Raw genomic sequence first — 6,000 nt, forward strand, 5'->3', positions numbered from 1 at the left:
AGAGCCTGTCCCAATCACATGTCTTGATTCCATCAACAACCAGTGGTATCAAGTTTTAAAAGCAGTTAGTAGACAAGCAGACTGAGACTCCAGAAGAGAGGGCAGTGAGAAGAGGGATTGGGGATAAAAAAGAATTTGAATTTTTTCATTCATAGCATGAATGCTGGTTATATACTTAGTCCTAAGTGCTGGTGATTCTGTAATGAACTAGACAATGTTGGTCCTCGCTTCTTGTGTTGCTTACAGTTTCACAGTCTGTTCTAATCAGGGCCCCAATACTGCAGCAGGAACCATGCTAGAAAATTTCACCTACACTATTATATGTATTCATCACAGCAAGAAGGTGTTGGTACAAAAAACTACCGAGTATCTACTGTGGAACCCTAAGACAACCAGCATCTGTTGGCAGCATCCAGTATTGTAAGCGCAGCTCTAAAGCAATAATTAAACACTGGAATTCTGCTACCAAAATGAAAGTATATATAGGTACAAGCTTCTGGTATTACCATCCTGGACTGTTTGCCTTGCAGTACTGAGTTCCCAATGAGTTGACAATCTCTATTTATGTTTTTATTTATATTCCTTACACACTTCCTTCCTATAGATTGCATTGTTGGAAAATCCCACGTGACCTCCAAAGATGCTTGGGTTGGAAATCATTACAGTCAACACGCATACCTAAGTGGCTCTTCAGAAAGTAAAATGTGTCTGTTTCTCAAGTACACCTTTATGGAAGCAGAGTATCTTAGATAACTTCTATCACTTATTTGAGATTTAGCACTGAAAGGAGATTATTCATCTGAAAATGTCCTTTTTAGGGGGAAAAAAGATGAAAATCCCATGAATACCAGATGTCTTAAACCACTGGCATTACTCAGAGATGCTTCATAAAGGAACATAGTGTTGTCCCTTGATGCAGTCACTGGGTATTGCCTCAACACTTGATGGCAGAAATATGCAACTGTCCAAACAACCAATGTAGTGCAGATGGAGTGTGGGCAGTTTACATCTGTATAGACCATGCGTGACCTTGTAGTAGGGAGGCAGCATAGAATGGAGGTGAAGCACCATGGGCTTTGGACTCCTCTTCCTGGATCCCAGCCCAACTTCACATTTACTTGTCGTGTGGCCCTGGACAGGTCATTCATCCCTAAACCTCAGTTTCTTCATATGCACAGCAGCTACTTTGCAGCAGTTTTGAAGGTTATCCGGGCCCATGCACAGGAAACACCTACTATTTGAACAACAACTATTACCATGAGATATGCAAACAAGTTTACTTAATTAGGATAATATCTACAAAATGGTTTTTTAAAAATAAATGCTGACATATCCTCAAGGACTAACTCATATTCCTTAGTGAAGAATATGAGTTTGTATTATATTGTATTGTAAGTATGTATTATAAGTCCATTGAATGCATAGCAATACAGTCTCAAAGAATATGTATCAAAAATTAAGTATCATAAGACCTAATCTATTGCGTCCAGTTTTTCTTCCCCAACACACACTAGAAATACTGTCTCTCAGCTTTGGGTGTGGGGGTAAGGGAGCAGGATAAGAGGAAGCAGAATGAGAAGGAAGTATGTAAGGAATGTAGGCAGTAACACTCCCTCCACCCCAAGCAATTCTAATACATTTCAGTGTTTTTTCCTTTATCAATCTCTGACTTACTCCTTAGAGTTTGCTACTTAGTTGATGTAAGATTTACTTACACTAGAAGTTCAGTAGCTATTCAAGGCAATATATAGTTTATTCATTCAAATTTTTATTGATTCCCTGAGATATGCCAAGCATTGTTCTAGGCGCTAAGTATATATCAGTGAATAAAACAAAGGTCCTGTCCTCATGGGGCTTATACTATAGTTGGGGGAGACAGATAATAAGGACACAAAAAACCAATAGGGCATCTGGTAAGATGTACTTGAGAGAAAAATAAGCAGAGTAAGGTGGCTGGAGATGTAGGACATAGTTTTAGATAAGGTAATGGGAGAAGACCTCACTCACTCTTAGGTGACATTTGAACAAAGACTCGAAGTAAACAAGTAAGTCATGAGACTATCTAGGAATAGAAGATTAGCAGCAGATTCTAGGTGAAGAAAATTTAGGTATTGAGAATTCTAGGTAGAGACAACACAATGCAAATGCCTAGAGGCAGAAGTATACATAGTGATTTCCAGCACAACAAAGAGGCTGGTGTGGCCAGAGCTGAGAAAATGACAGAGAAAGTACTAGATGATGAGGTGAGAAGAAAGTGGGTCACCAGTTTGTGGAAGACCTTGGAGGCCAGTGTAAGGACTTTAGCTTTTATACTAAATGAAATGGGCAGCTGTTGGAGGGCTTTGAGCAAAGGAAGGACCTACTTCTGATTTGCTTTTTAACACATCACCATGGTTGCTCTCTTTTGAATAGACTCTATGGGCAGGAAGGAGGTAGAGAGAGCAGTTAGGAGACTATTAAAATAATTCTTTTGAGAGATAATTTTGGTTTGGTCCAGGGTGGTAGCTGTGGAGGTAGCGAGATTTTGTTGAATTGTGGATATAATTTGAAGGCAGGACTAACAGGGTTTGCGATAAATTGGACATGGGGTATGTAAGAAACAGAGAAGTCAAGGATGACTCCACAATTTTTGGCCTGACCAGCTGGAAGGATGGAATTCCTATTTACTGAGCTGAAGAAAACTGCAAAAATAGGTTGTGGGAAAGTGTAAAAATCAAACGTTTAGTGTAAGACATGTTGAGTTTGAGATACCTATTAGAGATTCTAACAGAGATACAAACTGGAGGCCAGGAGAGAGGTCAAATCTGAAGGTAAAAATTTTGCATCATCAGCATATACCATGGTATATAAAACTGTAAAACTGGATGAGATCACCTGGTGAGAACGTATAGATGATACACCAACATTTAGAGTTTGGGAGACCAAGAAGGACAAGCCAGTGAGGTAGGAAGAGAATTAAGAGACAGTTGTGTCCTGAAAGCAAAAGAAGAAAATATTTCAAGAAGGAAAGAATGTGGTCAACCAAGTCAATGATATGTCAGATAATGACTAAGATTTGACTACCAGACTTAGTAAATTCCATGTCACTGGTGACCTTGACAAGAGCAGTTTTCAGTGTAGTGGGGTGAGTAGAACCCTAACAGGATGGTTCTGGAGAGATGGGAGCTAGTGTTGCAATTCATTCAAAATGGGGTGGTTCTGGGGGGGTAACTGGAGGACAGATTTTTTAAAAGACAGGAGATATTATAGTATTTTTATTTACTGATGGAGGTGATCTAGGAGAGGGGGGACAGAGGACAGAAATGCTTGAATGTTGGCCTTAAGTAAAGAAAAGAGGACACAGTCTAGTGCACAAGATGAAAGATTGGCCTTAGATATGGAGAATTCATCCATAATACAACAGGAAGGCAGAGTGTATGTGGTCATGGAATGTTGTAGAAGTTCCCCTCAGATTGCTCCTGTTCTCTCACCAAAATAGGAAGCAAAGTGTAGGCCAGTTATGTTGTAGTAACAAGCAACCTCCTTGTCTCCTGTATCTTAGCAGTTTAACACATCCAAAGTTTATCTCTCTCATGCTAAATATTTATTGAAGGTCAGCCAGGGGATGCTGCTCTAACCTCATCCTGGTAGCTAGGTAGCTCTCTGTGCTTCTCTATTGCCAAGACTGGAAAAAAGAAAAGTGGAATCCTGGATCTTAAAGCCTGTCCCTGGTTTATGACTTTTCTTCTGATATATGACTTTTCTTCTACATATCATTGGCAAAATAAGTAACACTAGCATATCTAACTTCAAAGGGGGCTGTGGAGTGCAATCTTACCAGGCTCCTGGGAGGAGAGCAGGCCAGAATACTGGGGTCAAAGGCAAAGTAGTCGGGTCCACTGGAGGAAAACTAAAGCGAACAAACAAAAGGTCCAGGAGAATAAGGAAGATGAGGATGTTTGATTTGCAGAAGGACGTGCTGAGGAACATTCTAGAGGTGGGTGTCCTGAAGCAATGGGACCGCAAGCCAACTGATGAATGTGCAGTGCCACTTCTTGTGTTTCCTTCTGAGCAGTCTTGTCCTCTTTTGCCAATAGTGTCTTGATTTCCTTTGAGCTCTTCCTTATCCATGCAGGCTTGATTTAGTCCTCATGGGGTCTCTACCTGAATTTGAAACTTTGTTTACAAAATACTTAGGAGTTTTCTTAACTTTGTGCAATGAACTATGAAGAATTTCTCCAGTTACCTAACTTATCCAGAGTTGCAAGACACTGAGTTTCTAAGAAATTACAAATTGAGTACGTGTAGTTTTAAAAAGGGCCCCATTTTAAAGATGATATGGATTTTTTGAGGGGATAGTGTTACCCAAAAATAATTATTGTGAAACCCCCCAAAATACTACCAACTTCTTGCTTTTCTAAACTGCACATGTTCATTGGGGCTTGTAATAGGGTGTATTCCTACCATATTAACAAAAACAATGAGGAGAACGTGACTGTAGTAGGTAGAATAGTGGCCTCCCAAGGATGTCCATGTGCTAATTTCCAGAAATTGTGAATATTGCTACATTACATGGCAAAGGGGAATGGTAGCAGATGGAATTAACTTTGGTAATCCACAGAATTTAAAATAAGATTTTCCTGGATTATCCAGATGAGCCAAATGTAATCACAAGGGTCCTTAAAGGTGGAAGACAGAGGCAGAAGAGTGAATGTCAAAGTGGTGCAGTGTAGGAAAGACTCGGCTGGCCACTGCTGGGTTTGACGATGGAAGGAATGTAGGCAGACTGTACGAGCTGGCAAAGACAAGAAAATTAGATTCTCCCTTACAGCCTCCAGAAAGGAATGCAGCCTAGTGACTCCTTGATTTTAGCCAAGTGAGATCTACACTGACCTCCAGAAATGTAGGATAATAAATTTGTATTGTGTTATAATAATAAAAGCTATACCAAATTGAGCTTCTGCTAGTGAGATACATTGCTACATATCTCATCTTTTAATTCTCCCAACATCCCTCCAAGGTATTAATAATCCCACATTTCAGATGAGGAAACTGAGGTGCACAGAAGCTGGAGAACTGGCCTCAGTTTTCATATTCAGGGAACAGTGCTGCCAGAATTGAAGCTATAACCTTCTTCCAAATCTTTCTTTTCACGATACCCTGATACTTTCCAGTGGCTATCAGTACCCATTTCTTATTGTTGTGGAAATTAAATGAGATTCTATGCATAAAATAGATTTTGTAAACGGTTATTTATGTGAGGAATTGGGCATGAGAATACATAGCAGTAGATCGATCTGAGAAAATTTTCTCAGACAACATTCATAAATATACTTTACACACTGATTAAAGAGTAGAGCCCAAAAATCCAAGACTTTTTTCCTTATGATATCCAAGGAATACATGTTGCTTTGCCTGCTATATCTTCCTCAATAGAGAGATTAATATTTACTCTATAACAGTGGTTCTCAACTTGGAGCGATTTTGCCCCAAGTGGACATTTGGCAATGTTTGGAGACATCTTTGGTTGTCATAAAGTGGGGGCAGAGAAGGGAAGTCACATATATTGGGTAGAAGCCAGGGCTGCAGTTAAAATTCCTTTAGGGAACAGGACAGCCTCCCACAACAAAGAATATTTGGTGCAGAATATCAGTGATGTTGAAATTAAGTTACCGTGTTCTATGTGTTCAAAAAGAAAATACTTAACATTACATTCCTCATATTGTTGATGAATTATAATCAGCAAGAAATTGATGCTATGCTTATATCAAAATGAATGAAGAAATAAAGTAAACAAGCAAGTTTCACACAGTAACTCCCTTTTCAACTAGTGCAGAAAGGCTCCCAGCTTGCCCCTGACAGAGACTCTGGAAAGATGAGGGGAATTAGAGGATGGCTTTGATCATTTATGTAACTAGGTTAAAGTAGAGCAATTCAGTTCAAAGAAGAGAAATGTCGGATATTAAGTCTGGGAGCAAAGGAACATTACGAAAGGAATGTTTGTTCAAGGGAAAGAGATCG

The sequence above is a fragment of the Cynocephalus volans genome, chromosome 5 (genome assembly GCF_027409185.1).
Source record: "Cynocephalus volans isolate mCynVol1 chromosome 5, mCynVol1.pri, whole genome shotgun sequence".
Taxonomy (NCBI): Eukaryota; Metazoa; Chordata; class Mammalia; order Dermoptera; family Cynocephalidae; genus Cynocephalus; species Cynocephalus volans.